Raw genomic sequence first — 19,145 nt, 5'->3', positions numbered from 1 at the left:
AAACTTGTGTTTTGTCTTCATGGCTCCTTTAACTGGCCAGCACTAGGTATTAATAAGCATCGGCTAGAGTATTGGTGGAAAAAAAAGCAGGGAAGAAGTCGATAAAGTGTCATCCCGGCCAGGGGTAGCGGCAGGGCAGAATTAAAAAGAAATCGGAGTTACTAAGATAGGCTAGATGGCGCATGCCGTCCCCCCGATTCAAAGGGGAGGTCTGTAATCATCATCACCAGCACCATCATCATCATCTCACGGTTAACGCCGCCTGCATTTCAGTGCCGCGGGGCGCTTCACGCGCTGCGTTAACAAGAGAAGAAGATTGAGAAAATTGGAAGAACGAAAAAAAGTTAAAATAACCAAGAATAACCACGTGGCTAGCTGACTGAGAGGTACCAAGCGGGATAACTCTACATGTATGTAAAGCTTCGTTATGCTCTTTTTACCTCAGCGTAGGTTTTACTTCAATGACTGCATTCCCGCTCAGTGCAAACTATAGAGTGCAGCCTATTTTTTTCTCACTCTCCATTTACGACACAGCTGAAGATACCTACTGCTCGAACAATACACCGGTGCAGACGTGTACATACTTCTGCTATGTGAGACATGTAATGTGTGCAACGGCGCAGCGTTGACGTAATGAATCCCCGCGCTGTCAGATTCCAAACAGCTGCCACTCGAGAGAGGCGAGCGCGCAGAACAGTCTTTGCGCACGACGAAATTGTTGCGTCTGCAAGGTTCGCCCGGCCGCCACAATGGCGCTGCAGCGCCCCATAAGAGCTGCCCGGAGCGGCGCTCCCTTTGGCGCAGATTCTTCCGTTGCTATTTTATTTCCCCCCGAATTTGCGCCTTCTCTTTCCCTCGTGGCCGAGAACCGACGCACGCTCTGAAACGAACGGAGCGTAGACGACGGCTAGATTATTTTTTTCCCTGCAGGCGTGGAATCGACCCCGTGCATTTTGACAGTGCTGCCCGCCGGACCCCTCTATCGAGTAGAGTAGCGGCTGCCGAACACATTTCCGGCCGCGATATAGTTGTTGTTGCCCTTCTCTAGGCGAGGCGTCCGTTGACAGAACGAAGTCGACGAAGTTACTCTCTTGCATGGGCGCCGTCGCCACGTGAGTAGGCAAGTTTGCCGCCGCTATCATCATCGCCGAACACACGTGCTCTTGTTCTGGCGAGGTTTTGGCGTGAGTAAGGTGACCATCAGAAATAGAAGTGTCAACGCGCTAGCGGCGAGGTTGCGGGCAACGGTTGTGGGCTCGGCGGCGGCGGCGGCGGAGGAAACGCGGGTTTGGCGGGTCTTGTTGTCGGAGTGCTTGGACCGCGACCCGGTCGACACACGCTTCCCGGAAATATCGACCGGCGACGTTCACGTCCGGGTGAGTACATTGCGAGCTCGGAAGCGGCGATTGGCACGCAGTTGCTTGCGGCGCATGGTGTTTTGAGGGTCGATGTTGCTGGGGCGAGTAAATAGGGCGAATGGGAAAGCAAGGAAGGCAAGCTAAGTTTACGAGCGGTTAATTTTATTTGCCTGCCCAGAGCAGCTTCGAGTAGTCAGTTACTGGGCAGCACAAAACTGCTCCCACATCGACATTTTACGGCCAGATAAAATACTGAGGTTCTCAGAACCGCTGTGAGCGGGCCAATAAGAGACCAAATAATGACATGGCATAATGAAGCTGCGACATGGCGACCGAGAATCTTCCTCCTCCTTTCTCTTGTTCGACTGTCACCTAGCTCTGCGTGGCGTCGCGTCGAAGTTCTCGCTCCGTTTCCACGCGCTAGCTCCCGCATGTGCGCGCCCATTTCAAACCAGAATACAGTTCAGTTCATGGTGCTTCAGTTTCGGCCAAACGTCGATACTGTCATGGTACAGCCGTTCCCCCTTTTCCCGCCGGACTGCTCTGACGGTGATCGGGTAAACCTGATGCGTCTCCAAAAATTCGTCTTTCAAAGCATTACTATGATCACAAAATTCCACTCTAGCTTGACGTACGATCCTTCTGACAAAGTAAACGAATGTACTAATACCCAGGGCTAGTGACCGTAGCCAGCCAATCTTTACAGGGGAGGGTTAAGGGGTGTTAAGGATTATGGGAGGGGAGAATTTTTGCCAAAAAAGAACACCCGCACTTGCTTACGCGCGGCCTGGAAAATATTCGAGGAAGGGGTATTAGAACCTCCAAAACCCGCCCCCTGGCTACGTGCCTGCTAACTCCAGATTCTCGCAGCCCACGCTAAATTTGGACCGCAAATGTGATTGCACTATCATGTGATAAGAAGAAATTTTGTTATTTCAATGACTGTCTACGAAAATTTGCACGTAAGAGAGTTTCTGCTACGCATGCGTAGAGAAAATTGTCAGAACGCAACCAAATGTCCCAAGAGCGCACCGGAAATGCCTCACCGCCGTTATCGTCAACTTGAAAGCGGCCATGAGTCGCGCGATGATTAGGGCTACGCGTTGAATACAATTGCTCGCACAAAGGCTAATTTTCCGATCTGTTACCCTACTTTTCGCTGAGCATCAATAGGCAAGAGTCCTTTTTTATGCATTGAAAATATTATTGCTGAGCGGTAGTATTTCACTGATGAATATTGTCGCAGCAGAAACAAATTTTAGAAGCTTTTATTTGCAACAGAAACAGTGGTCCCACAACCAAGCAGCTATGTCCAGCTTCAATAGATGTCCCAAGACTTCGCCTTCTTCTTACCACTGTTCGCGTTGCACATCTTCCTCGTCTTCACGTAAGCTATTGTGCTGACTATCCCCTAGTTCAATGTGTGAAGTGGTAGCGGCAGCTGTTAGGTGCTTGCCCACGGACATGGCGGCAAAGTTAAGTTTAAGCGGATCACGAGTCATGGTAATCGAAACCCGCACTAATGAAAGAAAGAAGCCAGAGTCCTGACGCATTAGATCATTTGTGTTCTGTGGCTGGCTCAGTGTTTCTATAGGTCCTATATCTATGAATTAGAAATCAGAATTTCAGCAAATTAGTGGTAAGATATAAATTTGTTTAAAATAGAGCCAGTTACTTTATTACCGATCTAGACTGCTATAACTTTACTCACATTTTTAATCGTATCCGAACTACTCGCACGTTCCCTGAGCATATCATATGAAAAATGCCAAGGTAACAGCAAATTTAAAAAAATGCAGACATTAATTGTCTTGATAACGACAAACTTATATCAGTGTTGCCAATATTTTCTTGGCAATTGAAGAAGTTTTGACAAATAAATTATCACATTGATTATTCGGTAATTACATCTTCTGAGTATTGTTTCAGGGAGGTCACGTCAACAGAGACGGCACTTCTCATTCAGAAAGAGTATATATTGGGCAGTATTAAACACCTAATTAAATCTATAGCGCTTTCGTCGAATTCTCCAAAGATTTCGGTATGATCACTAATACTACTTTGCGGAAGTATCCGATACATTGTACTAAGTCCCGTTAAAAGCTATTTGACGGAAGCATTGCGTACTCGTTGACCGGGCATTATACTCTTCCCTTAAAATAACCCATGGCGTACCTCAAGGAAGTATGCTGGGTCCATTCTTATTCATAATATACGCAAACGATTAGGGGACCATGAAGAAAAACGCCTTTCTTGATATAGCTACACACACACACACGGTCGAGGAAGAAACGTTTCCAGGAGAAATATCAAAAAGTAGACTCCGACGCACGTCTCAAAAAACAAAAAGGTTTACTAACGTTTCGGCTGGTGGACCATTCTTATCGGAGTAAGACTGGTCCTCCAGTCGAAGCGTTAGTAAACCTTTTTGTTCTGTTTTTGGAGAAGTGCGTCGAACTCTACTTTTTGATATATATACATCTCAGAGCGTCGACTATATTTCACGCCAGAAGGCGATGTTTCACGCTTTTAGGTCAAACATTTTATACTGTGGTGGGGGGCTGGTGCTGTTAATAATGCCTGTGGCCGTTTTTTTAAAGCCGCGTATTTTTAGTTTCAAATCTTAATCAATTCGGTCAGCCGGAATTATATTGCCTAGTACTCAGGAAGCACAGGCATGTAGCAAATCAGCGAGGTCCATGCTATTTTCATTAAAGGTAGTTCTTTCGCAAGCGCTCCTTTATAAAACAGGCCCCAATATCACAAGAAGATTCACTTATAACAGGGCGCCTTATTCTTGGCGTTCCTGACGAAGAGTGCGATCCTGAACCCTATGCCTCTTTTCACCAAAACTCAGCATGAAAACATTGCAGCTTTGGTGTGGACTTTGGGAATCCCCTCACATGTTGGGCCTTTCCTCAGTTAGTGTATAACGATTTACTTTTCGTTCAAGCAATGTTTGCGTAGTGAACGAGCGAGTAGAGAGGCCACAAAGAACTGCATGTGTACTCGAGAGCAGTGTTCGTTTTCTTGGCGGATCACATGAGGGGAGGGGGGTGCATATACACATGGGGGATCGATAGACGTTGGCTCTATGGCTGGGATTTATTATTCAAGAAGAGCATTCAGACATAACACAAAATCGAGCAATATATATATATATATATATATATATATATATATATATATATATATATATATATATGTATATATATATATATATATATATATATATATATATATATATATATATATATATATATATATACAAGAGAAGAAAAACTTCGAACAAGGTAAACGCACGATTGTGGCCTACGTTTCAGCAAAGAGAACTTGCTTTCCTCAGGAAAGCAAGCAGGCCCTGAGGAAAGCAAGTTCTCTTTGCTGAAACGTAGGCCACAATCGTGCTTTTACCTTGTTCGAAGTTTTTCTTCTCTTGTGTTCTCTACCATCTTCAAAGTTCTACTACTCCCTATATATATATATATATATATATATATATATATATATATATATATATATATATATATATATATATATATCAAAAGAGGCGAAATTAAACTGCAAGGAAAAAAGTTCCGGGCCGTCTCCACTAACGTGAAACCTCGTGAGGGGTGAAGCATGCAGTGTTTAAGAGTATTTTTGGAATCTTGGCGTTTTTGCCATGAAACCGTTGGGGGGTGTAGGGGCCGAATTCTCTAAAACGACGGGGCGTCGCTTTGAAGCGACGGGTTAGCGCCACTGAAATGCATGTGTTGTGGGGTCGGGGCCGTCGCTTTGCGGTGCTCCTCATGAGGGGTGATCCAGAGAAAAGCAGTGTGGCAAGGGCGCGAAGTGACAAGCGAAACGACGGGGTGTCGCTTCGCGCCCTTGCCACACTGCTTTTCTCAGGATCACCCCTCATGAGGAGCACCGCAAAGCGACGGCCCCGACCCCACAACACATGCATTTGAATGGCGCTAACCCGTCGCTTCAAAGCGCCGCCCGTTCTTTAGAGAATTTGGCCCCAGGTATGCAGCTTTGCCGAAAGTCTTTGAAGCACGACGCTCTCTAGGGCGAGGCGTAAACAAGTGTCCCGGTGTGTTTTTAAAGACGATAGCAGAGTCATTTAAAGCTTCTCTGGTCATGAAACTCCCGGCCAAGTTTCGTACGGGGACAAAGGCTACCGCGAGTGGCGCCACTGCAGATCGGAGGGCATCGGGCGGCCGCCGCTGCTCTGTAGCCAGACCGGCAGGCAGGAATGCAGTAGCAGCATGCCCGTTCGTACCAAATTTTTTCGCCATTCACAAAATGACAAGTTCATTTGAGCGGCCCACGACACGTAAAGCGAAAGCGCACTGCTGATAAGGAGGCGAGCGTCTGTTTTATCTTACTCCGTGATCAGTTCCCTGCCAAACGCGTTCTGACCACGTCCCCGGTTGCCCTCCGATCAACACCAGCGCCGCGGCGCGGCAGCGTACAAAGCTCTCCCATAGCGTGATGGCGAAGTTTCATGACCAGAAAGGCATTGAAGGACTCTGACGATAGTCTTTCTTGGGCTACTTAAACCCAGAAATTTTGGTCTGTCTGTATGTCTGTCTGTCCGTCTGTCTGTCTGCGACTCGATTCAGCCACCCGGCCAAAGTAAAACAATGCCTGCGCAATAGTCTTATATAGTCACAGCTAAATCTACCCGTCTAAGCCCGGTCTAATGTTGTCAACATTGTTGAAGAAGAACAAGACATTACGCAAATATAAGACAACAGATTAATACAGAAGTGACATTTGCAGTGCTCCTTTATAAAAAAAAATCATTCATGCTTGATTTTCGCGAAATTAAATACTTCATCAACTGCAGAAAAAAAATTGACTCCGCCGTCGCCTGCTGTCGCCCGCGCCACTATAGCTTCTGGCGCCATTTTAAGAAATCAACCGGCAGCAGTTACGAAAGGTTGCACTAGATAGGCTCCACGTTCTTCTTGCAACGCACGTGGAGTAGGGAAACGCGGTTCAATAAGCGTTGAAGTAGGGCGCCTCGATTCACGCGCGTCTTCGCCGTACAGCAGCGTTGGCATCGAGACACCCGGCTTGGAGCAGTGGAACGCGGTAAATTTAAAATGATTTTAGCAAACCTTTGGCCTCTTTACCTTGGGAGGAGCGCGACGCAAGAGGAACAAAATGAGAGGTGAGAGGGAAGGCGAAGGGAGGCATTGACTTGGCAAAAGTCGATAAAGACTATCATATTTTGTCGACATTTGCAACGAAAGGGGCAGATACGCGGCAACCACTGTCGTCAAAAGACGATAGTCTTTGTAGACATTTGCCAAGGAAATGCCCCCGTTTGCTTTCCCGCTCACCTCTCATGCTGTTCCTGTTCAGTACGCGTTACGTTCTACCGCGAGGCGTAAACAAGTTTCCCAGAGTTTTAGTACCTTGACTACGTGAGACGAACGATGACTACGACGACAGGCGGCGCCAACAGTCCCAGCCCCTAAGGGTATTCGCCCCTAATACATCATTTTAAACGAGACGTCAACACTCACTGGCTTGGCACAACTCTTCTAACACAACTTTTTTTTTCACTTTAACTTAAATATTTTTTTTTTTCGCTTTGACCTTTTTTTCGCACTGACTGAATGTACCACGCGTCTTCATAAAAGTTGCTGCTGCGCGGGTTGGTTCACGGAATTCGCAAAAAATGTCAGCAAATAATAAATAGGCTTCACTTCCGGCCGTCCATCACTGTTTCGTCTGGTCTGCGCTATCGCAACCGGCAACACGCATCGCATGCTGACGCACACGGCAGGCTGTATCCGGGCACCTGTCATGCCGAAGGTCGCCTGTCTGTAATGGAAATGCGTTACGTGCTCCTGCGGAAGCACCTGTTCTAGTGGGAAGGCACGCAGTGTGGATCTTCTTAAAGTTCACGTTGCAAATTCACGTTGCAAATTCACGTTGAAATTCACGTTGAAATTCACGTTGAAATTCACGTCGACACTCACAATGTGAAGACGCGTGTGTTTAGAACGTCATTGATTGTTTGATTATGAGTTTTAACGTGCCGACGGTGCATAGGCGATGAGGCGCGCCGTAGTGGAGGGCTGCGGATTAATTTTGAACGCCTGGGGATCTTTAACGTGCGCCGAAATCTCGAACACACGGGCGTTTTTTGCTTTTCGCCTCCATCAAAAAAGAGACCGCCCCTGCCGGGAATCGAAACCGCGACCCGCGTTTAGAACTGTCGGGCCGCGTTATATCAAACCGGGGAAAATGAAATGAAGACAAAAGAGAGAGAGAGAGAGAGAGAGAGAGAGAGAGAGAGAGAGAGAGAGAGAGAGAGAGAGAGAGAGAGAGAGAAAGAGTAATCGCTAATGACGTCTGGCGAAGTTATCCGGGCTAAAGTGCCTAGATTGCGAATCCAGATTAGTGTGGTGACAATGCCATTGATTATGATAATGATGATGATGATGTTTAAGAAATTGATGCACACGTTTACCTTCGGTGATTTAGAGGGTCTGGTCAAGACCTGTGTGTTACAGACACCTACGTATTCCTCACGATGCAGTCATTGCGAAATCATTATCATCAAATCGCCGAACACGTCGTTTCGTTATTATGTGCATTATTTTTCCCTTTGCGTCTTTTTCTTCCCTCTGTTACGATTACCGGGCACATACCCGCCTTGGCATCGCTAACGAGAAAACATATACCAGGAAGCGTGTTTCCAAACGCTTCGCTGCACAGTGCCCCACGTGACATGTTTGATGTTACCGCGCGTGCTGTTCTATTTAGCTGTTGCTGAAACGATCCCGTTGTTCGGGCTCTGTGGCTTCGAGGTAGCACTCTGGGTACTTGTAATGACCACCCGGGGTGAGTCTGAGCGGGTTGACTTAAAATTTGTCATTATAACATTTTTTTTTCTAAACTCGATGATTTTTTTATTGCGGATGAACTCAATTCTGCGTGTTGTTTTTGTTATAAATGGTGACTTGATATGTTCTAGGCTACGGTGCAGGCCATGACCACGTTTAAATAACGTTCTTTATCGCGCGAAGACACGTGCCACGTGGGGCGCCGTGCAGCGAAGCGTTTGGAAATACACTACCGGTAACGTACTTTGCTACTCGCATAATTGCTTCGTCTTTCATTTGTGCCTGGTAGCATTTCGAAAGTTATATTTATCGCCAGCGCATGGTTTGTGATTTGCTCGCCGCTGTAGATGCTTCATTTGGAGTGTCTATTGCTTTTGTCGAGATTTCTGTGCGATTCTGTGTACATCCCAACATTTTTTGGTGTACCTCACGCATTCCATGAAATATGGAGATCTAAGGATTTCGCCTTGAATATGGTTACGTAGGGTTGTTGCGGCCTTCGAAGCAAATGAACAATCCATGCACGCGCTGAAATGCGCTTAAACGGGCCATGCTGATAAGATTAAAATTTGTTTTATTCGAAATATTCGGTGTGTTATAGTGCCCCCAGCACCTATGCGGCAGCAAACAATGCTTTATTTGCTGAGAAACTAATCAATTTAAGTAAAATTTTGATTCTCCCGCCAAATCGTTTGTTTCGGGGCGTCTGCGATGACGTAACCAGGACAGGTCTTAAAACGAACGTTAGTGCGCTGTCTAGTCTGCAGCAGACTGCATAATACTTTGTTTACCGTCAGTCCTCTTGGATGGCGCCACCATACTACACAAGACCGGTATCGGCCTTTGCCTTGTTTGTGGCCGTATTTGCACATGCCTTGTTTTTGTTACGGTAGGTAGTAATCGTTTCGTGAAACATGGGGTATGCTCCACAAACAGGGTCACGTAAGACAATGTCGCTTACGCCAATCGGCTTGTGTCATCTGAGACAACCCCAAAGCGCCGCACTTCTGTGCACCTAAATCAAGCGTAGTGCGCGCAGTACAAGCAGCAGTACGCACTGCTACTACTATGTTTACGTGTGCTTTCGTAACTTCCATTGTTTACCCCACCATTCTTATTGCTATAAAATGAATACGCATCACGTTTAAGCGAAAATAGCTCGTTCTGCAAGCTTATAAGCCCTGCCTAACTCGGGTTTGCTTTTGCCGGCCTCAGCCAATCGCGCAGTTGTGCATATTAGGTCGTAGGTTCTAATGCGGGGAATGAGCTAGTGAGTCGTATGGCCATTCCCTTCTTTCCTAATTTTATAACTTATTTGAGCAATGTTTACTTTAAAAGTGGTGTCAGTCTGATTCTCACGAGGCAATCTTTTGAATGAACCAAACTTGTGTTTTGTCTTCATGGCTCCTTTAACTGGTCAGCACTAGGTATTACTAAGCATCGGCTAGAGTATTGGTGGAAAAAAAAGCAGGGAAGAAGTCGATAAAGTGTCATCCCGGCCAGGGGTAGCGGCAGGACAGAATTAAAAAGAAATAGGAGTTACTAAGATAGGCTAGATGGCGCATGCCGTCACCCCGATTCAAAGGGGAGGTCTGTAATCATCATCACCATGATCATCTCATGGTTAACGAAGTTTTGTTTAAAATTTTTGTTTAAAAGGGCTGTCAAGCGAAGTTTTGTTTAAAAGGACTGTCAGTATGATTCTAACGGGACACTCTTTCGAATGAACCAAACTTGTGTTTTGTCTGCATGGCCCCTTTAAAGAAACGAAGGGGCCGTGACATGCACAACACGCATAACTACCAACACCGCTCAGCTGATAATTCGTGTGTTCAAAGTGCACACGCCTTGGAAGACAGCGCAGAGCTCTCTCTCGCCTTGGTACAAACAGCACCCTGCTTAGCATGAAGACATCAAAATGAGCATACATTTCAATAGACCAGCTACCCGCCGCGGTGGCTCAGTGGCTAAGGCGTTGCGCTGCTGAGCACGAGGTCGCGGGTTCGATTCCCGGCCGCGGCGGCCGCTTTTCTGATGGAGGCGAAAAGCAAAAACGCCCGTGTGTACGAGATTTCGGCGCACGCTAAAGATCCCCAGGTGGTCAAAATTAATCCGGAGCCCTCCACTACGGCGCGCCTCATCGCCTGCGTTGCGTCGGCGCGTTAAACCCCACAATCAATCAATCAATCAATTCAATAGACCAGCTAGTTCAGATGTGACGTGTGAAGGCCGACGATAACTGTTCAAACGTGTAACCATCGATCAGCCGCAGAGCGGCGCCAAATTATACGAGACTCAACGTAAGATGAACGCCTCGACACGATGTACCGACAAGTCTTAAATTTGGTTGCCTTCACGAGCGGAACGGTTCGTGGAGCCTCTGTATGAATAAGGTAACGGAGTACCCTTCTGCGCACGACGGGTGCATACAAAATTATACGCTCATTCTTCCAATACTCCCGCTACTTTCCTTTCGTTTCTGTAGTGATTTGTTGCCAATACGACGGCGCTCGTGAAATCGCCTTTGCACGACCTTGTTACTGCGCCCCCCCCCCCTTTTTTTGTTGTCTGTATGCGTTTCTTCGTTACGGGGTGCTTTTACTGGGTAAATAGCGTCAGTCTGTAATACCGGCTGCCCGCCCAGCTGGGGCCGTTGTCGTAAAGAGGAAACGCCGAGAGAGAGAGAGAGAGAGATATATATATATATATATATATATATATAGAGAGAGAGAGAGAGAGAGAGAGAGAGAGAGAGAGAGAGAGAGAGAGAGACTTTATTTTACGGCTGGGTCAGGGGGAGGAAACGCCGACGCGCTCGCCGAAGCGGGTAGGGGTGAAAGCGGCGTTGACGCAGCAGCCGGCGCTTTCTTCGTGATCAAACCGCGCGCTAATTTGTCCTGTCAATACACCGTACATATGATTGCGAGAATTCCGCGCGAGCACAAAAGCCGGCGCCAGGTGAAACATTCTTGCTTTTTTTTTTTTTTTTTTTCCCTATCGCTGTCGCTTCTTCGTGCGCGATTCCCCCGAATCGCCGAAGCGATGTGTGGTGTGCTTGACAGTTTCGAGTAACACAATTAATCGGGTGCGGCAGCATGCGCGGCCGAAAGCTCTTCGTCGTTGGGTGTACAGCACGGGCGAAGAGCGCTTTTATCCGTTCCTGGCGGTCGGGAAACGAGATACGTCTTTCTCTCTTTAGTTCCGACGAAGAACCCTGAAAGTGACTGTGACGTAAGTCTTTTAATTAAAGCTTGCATGTTAACTAGCTTGCTGACACTCTCTAACTGCTCTTTTTTTACGGAAAAGTGACATAAAAGTTTGCTGAGCTTAACAAAAATGGTCATACTAGAAAAGAAAACAGGAGACGTGAATGAATTGAGAACAAATATTGATTAATTGATTGGCTGTTTAATGGAGGAGGTCATATGACCCTGAGGGGAGGGGGGAGAGTGGGAAAACGGAAAAAGGTATAGATAGACGCACGGGCGCGCGGGCGTGTGTGCGTGAGTGCGTGTGTATTATGGCTGCGCGTCTGTTAAAAATAATAATCCGATTAATCGGCAGGCTTAAATCGGCCAATTGATCGATTAATCGGTTGCGTTCGTTTGAGAAGAAAAGATGAAAAATAATATTTTAATAATAAGCACAGCAAGCTAATATTAAAAAGTAATATCAAAATATCAATGTGCTCCTCCGACTGGTCGTCGACGTTCCAGATAAGGTAAGCAGATCATCACTATAGCGCTGGTGAGGGTGTGACGCTTATTACCGCGCTTTTCACTCGCACTATTTATAGAACCGGGAACATCGGCTGTCGCCGTAATCGCAGGAGTGTCGATTAATCGTGATTTATTACTCCAGAGTTAGTTGGCGCAACGGTAAGAGGGTGTGACTTCCCGGTCGCCGTTTTTTGAACCGCGTAGGTAGTGGTGGTGTGGTGGTGGTTGTTTTGTTGGATCAGGCAGTGTTAGCCTCGAAAGATGTGCCGGCAATGGCTCCGACCGTGCACCACCTAATGCGTCAATATTAGCATCGCTCCACCATGAGTGTGCCAGTTTCGTATCCTGAAGGAAGCTAAGATGAAGGCGCGACACTTTCCTACGCAGTATCCCAATGTCCCCTTGGGAAGACATACGTGATCGAGAGTGGTGTGGGGGGCTGCCAACTTTCGCGTCACTGGGAGCATTGCGGTCCTTTCTACAGCATGCTCTGGGCAGCACATCACGTAGTGGTGCACGTCTCCTATCACTGCACATGACGAACACAGAGGTGATCGCACAAGCCCCACTTTGAAGAGCCAAGCTGTGGTCTGTGCTGAGCCCGTTCGATATGCGGTACAGCAAAGTTGGCTCCTATATTGTAAGTCCCTTTGTGACGCAGGGTTTGCGATAGGGATATCCCAAGGACTTAAAATGTTCGACTATTGCCCGCATGAAAAGGACAAACGCTCTGCTCGGCGACAGTTCTCACAAAAAAACATTCACGCATCTCCACTAAGTGAATCATGACGAGTGGGCGAAGCACTGGGGAACGTTCTTACCGTAAATCACCCGTGGCATTGCCCACTCATGCATGTAAATGAGTGAAAATGCGTGTGTACAGTATATACAATTCCAATCCAATGCAATCCGATACAGTTCAACTTAATCCAATCCAATCCAATGCTCCTCGCTCATGCGCAACACCGTGTACACGGACGCCGAGGGACAAGCAATGGACAAAGCGAAATCCTAAGCTGCTTTGCCCCTAAAAATGCTACATCTTCAGAACAGGCAGCAATCGCTCTATAGCGATCACCACAACTCGAGCCAGATACATAATCAGCGACTCCAAGGCCGCCATACGGAGCTACAGGAAAGGACGGATATCACCAGTCGCCGCAAACATACTTCAACAGCTACAAGCTTCAAATTACCGGACAACTAAACTTATGTTGACTTCTGCACACGAAGGGTTGCAGGGCAACGAACAAGCCCACACAGCTGCTTGCGAAATCGTCCCCCTAGCAGCAATTACCCTCCTTCCCCCCGCATTGGCAACAGAACACTCAGAAGTTCGACAGACTCAACTCGTACAAAGAGATAACAAATTACTACCAAACACAACAGGTGCGAGTTCCTAGCCGCCAACCGCACACTCACGCTGCACAAGCCAAGGCATGGATGCGACTTCAAACAAATACCTACCCTAAGCCGTTGGCCTATAGTGACTTCCATCCAGAAATCTTATCGGATAAGTGCAAACACCGTGGCCACCGCGCAGACCATACGCACGTTATGTGGAAAGGCCAAAGAAAGGCACGGAACAAGACCCCCCAACCCCCCATAGACATTAAACATCTAGAGCACTGGGAAACCCTGCTGCGCAGCTCCGATCCCCTAACGCAGCTACGCCTTGTCGAGATGGCCGAAGAAGCCGCCAGGGACCAAGATCTCCTGGCTGGCTAACACGGCAAAGAGAGCCCAAGCTCTGTACTTCTGGGCAAATAGTTCTTTCTCTCTCTCTGCCCGCCTAAAGTCGTTCCATCGACCTGCGGAAACTTTAATAACAGTCGGTGCAAATGACAGTGCATTCCATGCAACCGGATAAGCGGCATCATCGCCCTCAGCGGCCGCTGACCTCGTTCTCTGTCCCTATCTCAGAGTGATAGAGCGAGATAAAGGTTTAAATACTAAGTTCTTGTGGGACGAGGTTTGGGCCTGTTGGTGACACATAATGAGATAAAACGCGCTAACAAGACGAGGACGAAGAGATAATACACAAGCACAAGCGCAAGATGCTTGCGCTTGTGCTTGTGTATTATCTCTTCGTCCTCGTCTTGTTAGCGCGTTTTATCTCATGAAGTTCTTGTCTTGCAAACCGACACATAATAGCTTTTAGATCTTTTGTATTTATCATTGTTCTGTGGTGAGTCATTTTCTGCGTAATTATCTTGTTCAATTAGCTATTTACATTTTTTTAATTTTAAATCTAAATATCCATTTTCAATGTATTTAATTTACCCGTTATACTTCGGTGCAACGGGAAGGGTTTCAGTTCATGAGCCCGTTTAATAAAGTCACTTAATGAGAGGATGTCACTTTAAAAAACATACCAACAAAATTTACTTCAATGTTTTGGCCCGAGACCGAGCTGTCTCCGGCCGAAAAGTTAAAATAAAATTTGTTGTCCTCACCGTTTGATGAAAATATACTCGACGTCGGGAAAATGAATGAGCTAGAGACATGTTAGCTAGCAACGCTTCCCTATATTTAAAAAAAAAATGTGGTTGATACCGCTTTTCTAGGAATCGGTAACACACGAAAGTGAAATGTGCCTCCACACGACCAGTTTAATGTTTGCTCTGCACATCGATATGAACTTACACATCGCTATTTATATGTCGTCGGTATGACACTGATGACACCGTCAGATGCATCAACATTAGACACTGGATCAACTGGATCAACCGCGTCAACTGTCGGCGCTTATAAGCATCGTGATGCACTACTTAGCTTCACCCCTCTTAGACGGCAGCACCATCTAAATGGAGGAGGTTGTAGGAAGAATATATGGCGCGTTCGTACAGCTGTCTGTACTTCAGCTCATAGCGCAGTGGGTAAAGCGTCTGGCACATCCCGTTGCGGCGACAAATATCCCGGCTCGAATCCTGGTGCAGCCGCGGCAATTGAACTTATTCTGGGGATGTCATTTCCGTGGCCGATATGACGCCCGTTAGGTCTTGGTCAATTTAGGCATAGAACACTTTCGTGTTAAAAACTATCTGGAGAGTGCTTGCTTTTTTGCTAAACTTCTGATGTTTTACACCATTTGTTACCCGACTCCAGCTGCGGCCGGCGTTCGGCCCAAAGCTCTACGCACCAGGCAAACATGAATTCCACATTACAATACGACGCGCTGTACTAAACAACTGCGGGAAGACGGGTATATATCTCGCACTGTCTAAAAGTGTACCAGCCGCAGGACATTTCGCGGAGGCATTTTTTTTTCTTCTTACTTGCGAGCGAAGTGAGCTTCATAGCGAACGGTTACGCCTATCGCAGAAGTTCCGTGTATTTCCGACAGAAATAGAAGGCTGACCGGAACGCTGTGCTTTACAGGGGGAAGCGAAATCCGTTTCGCCCCTGAAGAACGCGGAAAAGTCAGCCTCTTGCACTACGTAAGCTATGGCATTCGAGTATAAAGTAAGAGGAAAGCGGAACACCCATGGGGCAACTCGTTATAAACGTTAGGCTTCTAAGTAGAATAATTGCTGCTTTCCTCCATACACTTAAATGAATTTGGCACGCTACGATTAGGAATTGATGCTACTACAGACGTGCATAGTAACTTTAGCAGTTTTGTTGGTTCACGTGTACCGTGTTTGTCTACTCCGTTTTGTATTTCCTTGTTTCTCAGATTGCGCCAGTGTTGATGCGTCTGGCTTCATACTGCGTCCCTGATGGGACTGCTACGCCTTATTCATTCATGCTTTCTGTCTGCCCCATCACCAAATGAAGAAAGGCAGAAAAAATCAATAGAATAATTTTTTGTAGCGTAAGCTACACTGGCCGAGGTTGAGCAGTTTCGTGTGTGCCGTGAAGGGCAGTTCTGCGCAAGCGCGAGGGACATTGGATTGAATTGGCTCGGCTTGGCTTCGCCTGGATTAGATTGGATTGGATTTGGATTGAATTAAAGTGGATTGTGTTGCGTCATAGCCGCGGCAGACGCACTGGCGCCGGCGTGTGCCCAGGTGTGCGCCTCAAGTCTGACGCTGCACCGGAGCCGCTTGATAGCCGTTTTGCGTGGCTCGTGAAGAGCCGTTCTGAGCATGCGCGAGGAGCAGTGACTGGACAGGTCTGGACTGGAGTGGACTGGACTGGATTAGACTGAATTGGACTGGACTGGACTGGATTGGACTGGATTGCTGAACCTTAGCTCACGCTACGTATATCCTGGCATAGCAGAACTAAGCCACTACTAATTATTTAGGCCAGACATTACTGGGAAGCGATGTTGCTATGATTACTGATTTAAGCGTACAAACAACCGATTCTTGTTGGCTATATTTTCTCTATTTCGAATGGAAGGACATCACTTAAAACACCGCAAACCGAAACAGTTTTGTTTGGCGCCGTAGAACTTTTGAAATCGGAATTTTTAGATATACGAGTGGCCTTCCAAAATGAATGCTGGCAACCATGGCAGCGAGCCGTGCTGTAATACACTTTTAACCGTACGTGAGACGTAGAGAGGTATTTAAAAATTTGTCCCCGGTAAGACAACAATAATGCGCAACTTTCCCTATTCCATTATGCGGTTATTGAATCACGCATTGAAACCGACCGCAGAGTTGTTTGGACCATAGAGTTAATACTACTGACTCTAGAGCAAAAGCTGCCCGGCCAGCCCGTGCATTGAAACCGTGCTACACCCGGGCGCTGACATGATGCCACCCTCAGAGCGTTGCCCGCTGCCTTTTTGCCTACTAGAGTTGGCGGCAGTAGTCGGTATTCACCTAGTAACCAACGCATTCCATCATGGCAGCCACCGTTGCTGTGAGTGCGCCGTGAAAACTTTGCTGTGCAGAAACGTTGTGTGAAGTTTTTCCTGTGGTAGGTAGCGAACTTTTGTGCCATGCTGCCGCGTTAGATGCAGTTTTGCATTCTCCGCAACTGAGAAGGGTAGCGCCTAGATTAGCGGGTACTTCGTACGGTCGGAGAGGTAGCTTTTGCGGGTGCGTCACGGGAGTTCGGTCGTCGCTTCGGAGTTGAGCGGACGTGTTTTTTCGTGCTCCTGTGCTTCGGAGGGGCTTCATTTCGGCGGCCCGTTGCAAGCGCGGGCCGTTGGACGTCGCCTGGCTTTCGCTCTGCTGGTGTGGGCGGTCGAGTGCCAGCTCCCGCCACCCCCCCCCTTCCCAGTACCCGTCTCCAAAGCGGTCGGGACCGCCGCAGACTTCGCTCTTCATCGCACCATGCTCGCCTCCACGCTTCACTGTTCCCTTCGACGTTTCTCGTCTCCCGGACGCAGCATTACGCCAGCCAACAGTGTTTGTGGTGTGTTGTGTGCGACGGAATCGACCACAGTGGAACTACTCTTCGCTACTCTTTCCTCACCTTTCCAATCTTTACTTTTCTTTCTCCTATCCTATTTCCCCAACTATTCCCGCTTGCGGACTGTGTTAAATGCAGGTGAGCTCCCATGAGAGCTTAATAATATCCCCAGTCCATTTATTTCCCTGCTTCCTTTAAAAAGAAATCACTTCCCCCTGATTGCTTTTTTCCCCTGATTTTTTTCCTGGTGGCTTCCCCTGTATTCGCGCATGCGCTGTTTCTGTATATATCATTTTGTGTGCTAAACGAGTTCAGTTGATATGCAGCGCTAGTCCTGTGTAGTCTTTTCTTTGTTGTCCCGTCTGTACAGCGCTATTTTAACATGTTTCACACGCCTCCTCCCCCCCCCCCCCTGTATGCGCCAGCTGATTGTTTTCGCAATCTATTGAGGTGCTCTTCACAACTACTTGTTTTTCTAGCGAATGGAAGTTCGAACTGGACAACGCTTCCAAGAAATGCATGTAAATGGAAATCGTATTTGTGACTGCACTTTATGCTAAACAAACATTCTTTCTGTGCCTGTTCCTGTGCCTGTTTACTAGGCCCCTGCAGCACGTGTGTCAACTTTTTTCTCCAGTTAAAATGCTTTTAGGTAGTGGCCCTTGCATTAGCTTAGAAATACCCAAGCCTAATATTACTGAAACTCTCTCAAGAGATTTTCCGTTTTTCTAGGTACGCTTAGAGGATTTGTCATTGATTGTATGCTTGGGGACGTCACACAAGGTACATGATTAATATTGTCAGGTTACATTAGGTCGCAATAATTCTATTTAATAGCAGCTTAAACAAAATCTCGACAAAAGCAAACCAGAGACTAGAAGATATCATGTAGAACGCGCATTTCCATTCTGGGTTTGTGGAACTATAGCTTTCAGTACTTCCAACTACAAAGAAAGTAGTGCAAGTGTTCATTAGTCACTGCAGGGCTCTTTACCTTTTAAAATTTCATGCCCCCTCTCCCAGAATAAAGAAAGAGGAAAATTGTGTGAGGAACTATTTCCAGCAAAGCTATGGCAGGTTTAAAGGGTTAAAAGCCAAAAAACCTTTTTGAAGAAAAAACAATTTCATGATAAAAAACCTAAGCACTGTGGACGAGGAGAAGAACGAAATAAACAAATACAAGCAGAGGCAGCATAAAAGAGCAAAAAATCAACAAAGCAAATGCAATTCTACGAGGCAGTTAGTCACGAAAGCTTCCACGAAGGAGCAGACACTTCAGGAGAAATTTTAAAAAATTAGAAATTATGTACCCTATTTACATTATGTACACAGAAAATCAGACATATTTCAGTGGTTTTAGACAAGATGGAGCTGAAGTAGCCAAATCAGTTCTTGCCTTGAAGAAGCAGATTTCAGTGATTAAGAGAGAAAAACAGTCACAGGTTGTGTAGGGGTGTTACCAGCATGCAGCATCCTTCGTTTGCCCATTTTGTCATTTTGCCTGCTTCTTTTATGCCTATCTTTTTTTCGCCCATGGTGCTGTCTTTGTACTGGCCATTTCCTCGCCATGTTTTTTTTTTCTCCCGAAATTTTTATCCTTTATTTTATGCCAGTCCTTTCGTTTCAAGTTTACTGTTCCCATTTCCACATGTAGCACAGCCAGCTGGACAGTTCTTCTTCTTTCCTTGGTTAACCTCCCTAGCTTTCTTCTACAGTTTCTTCCTTTCTTTGAAGTCGCACATTAGGTCATCTTAGCCTTGCTCTTACCATCACAAACTTCCCTAGAGGTCTGGTGGTATTACTGGTGGTGAAATAAAATTTGTTGGATGAGAATTGCTTGTTCATATGACCCTCTTGCTTTTTCTGTGTTTATTTTTGCTTCTGATACACGGACTGATGGCATT

At 46.7% G+C, this 19,145-nt stretch overlaps 1 protein-coding gene across 2 annotated transcripts in view; it reads left to right on the top strand.

Annotated features, from left to right (window-relative positions):
- Positions 1–874: 874 nt before the first annotated feature.
- Positions 875–19,145, top strand: part of LOC144142779 (alpha-(1,3)-fucosyltransferase 7-like) — a 71,356-nt gene continuing 53,085 nt past the window's right edge. For both annotated transcript variants that reach the window (XM_077674498.1, XM_077674499.1), the window contains exon 1: positions 875–1,376. The gene's annotated coding sequence lies outside the window, so the exon portion shown is untranslated. The remainder of the gene's footprint in view (positions 1,377–19,145) is intronic.

Source organism: Haemaphysalis longicornis, unplaced genomic scaffold (genome assembly GCF_048455015.1).
Source record: "Haemaphysalis longicornis isolate Haplotype H1 unplaced genomic scaffold, Haemaphysalis longicornis Haplotype H1 scaffold_6, whole genome shotgun sequence".
Classification (NCBI taxonomy): domain Eukaryota; kingdom Metazoa; phylum Arthropoda; class Arachnida; order Ixodida; family Ixodidae; genus Haemaphysalis; species Haemaphysalis longicornis.
This window is presented reverse-complemented; position numbering and strand designations above follow the sequence as displayed.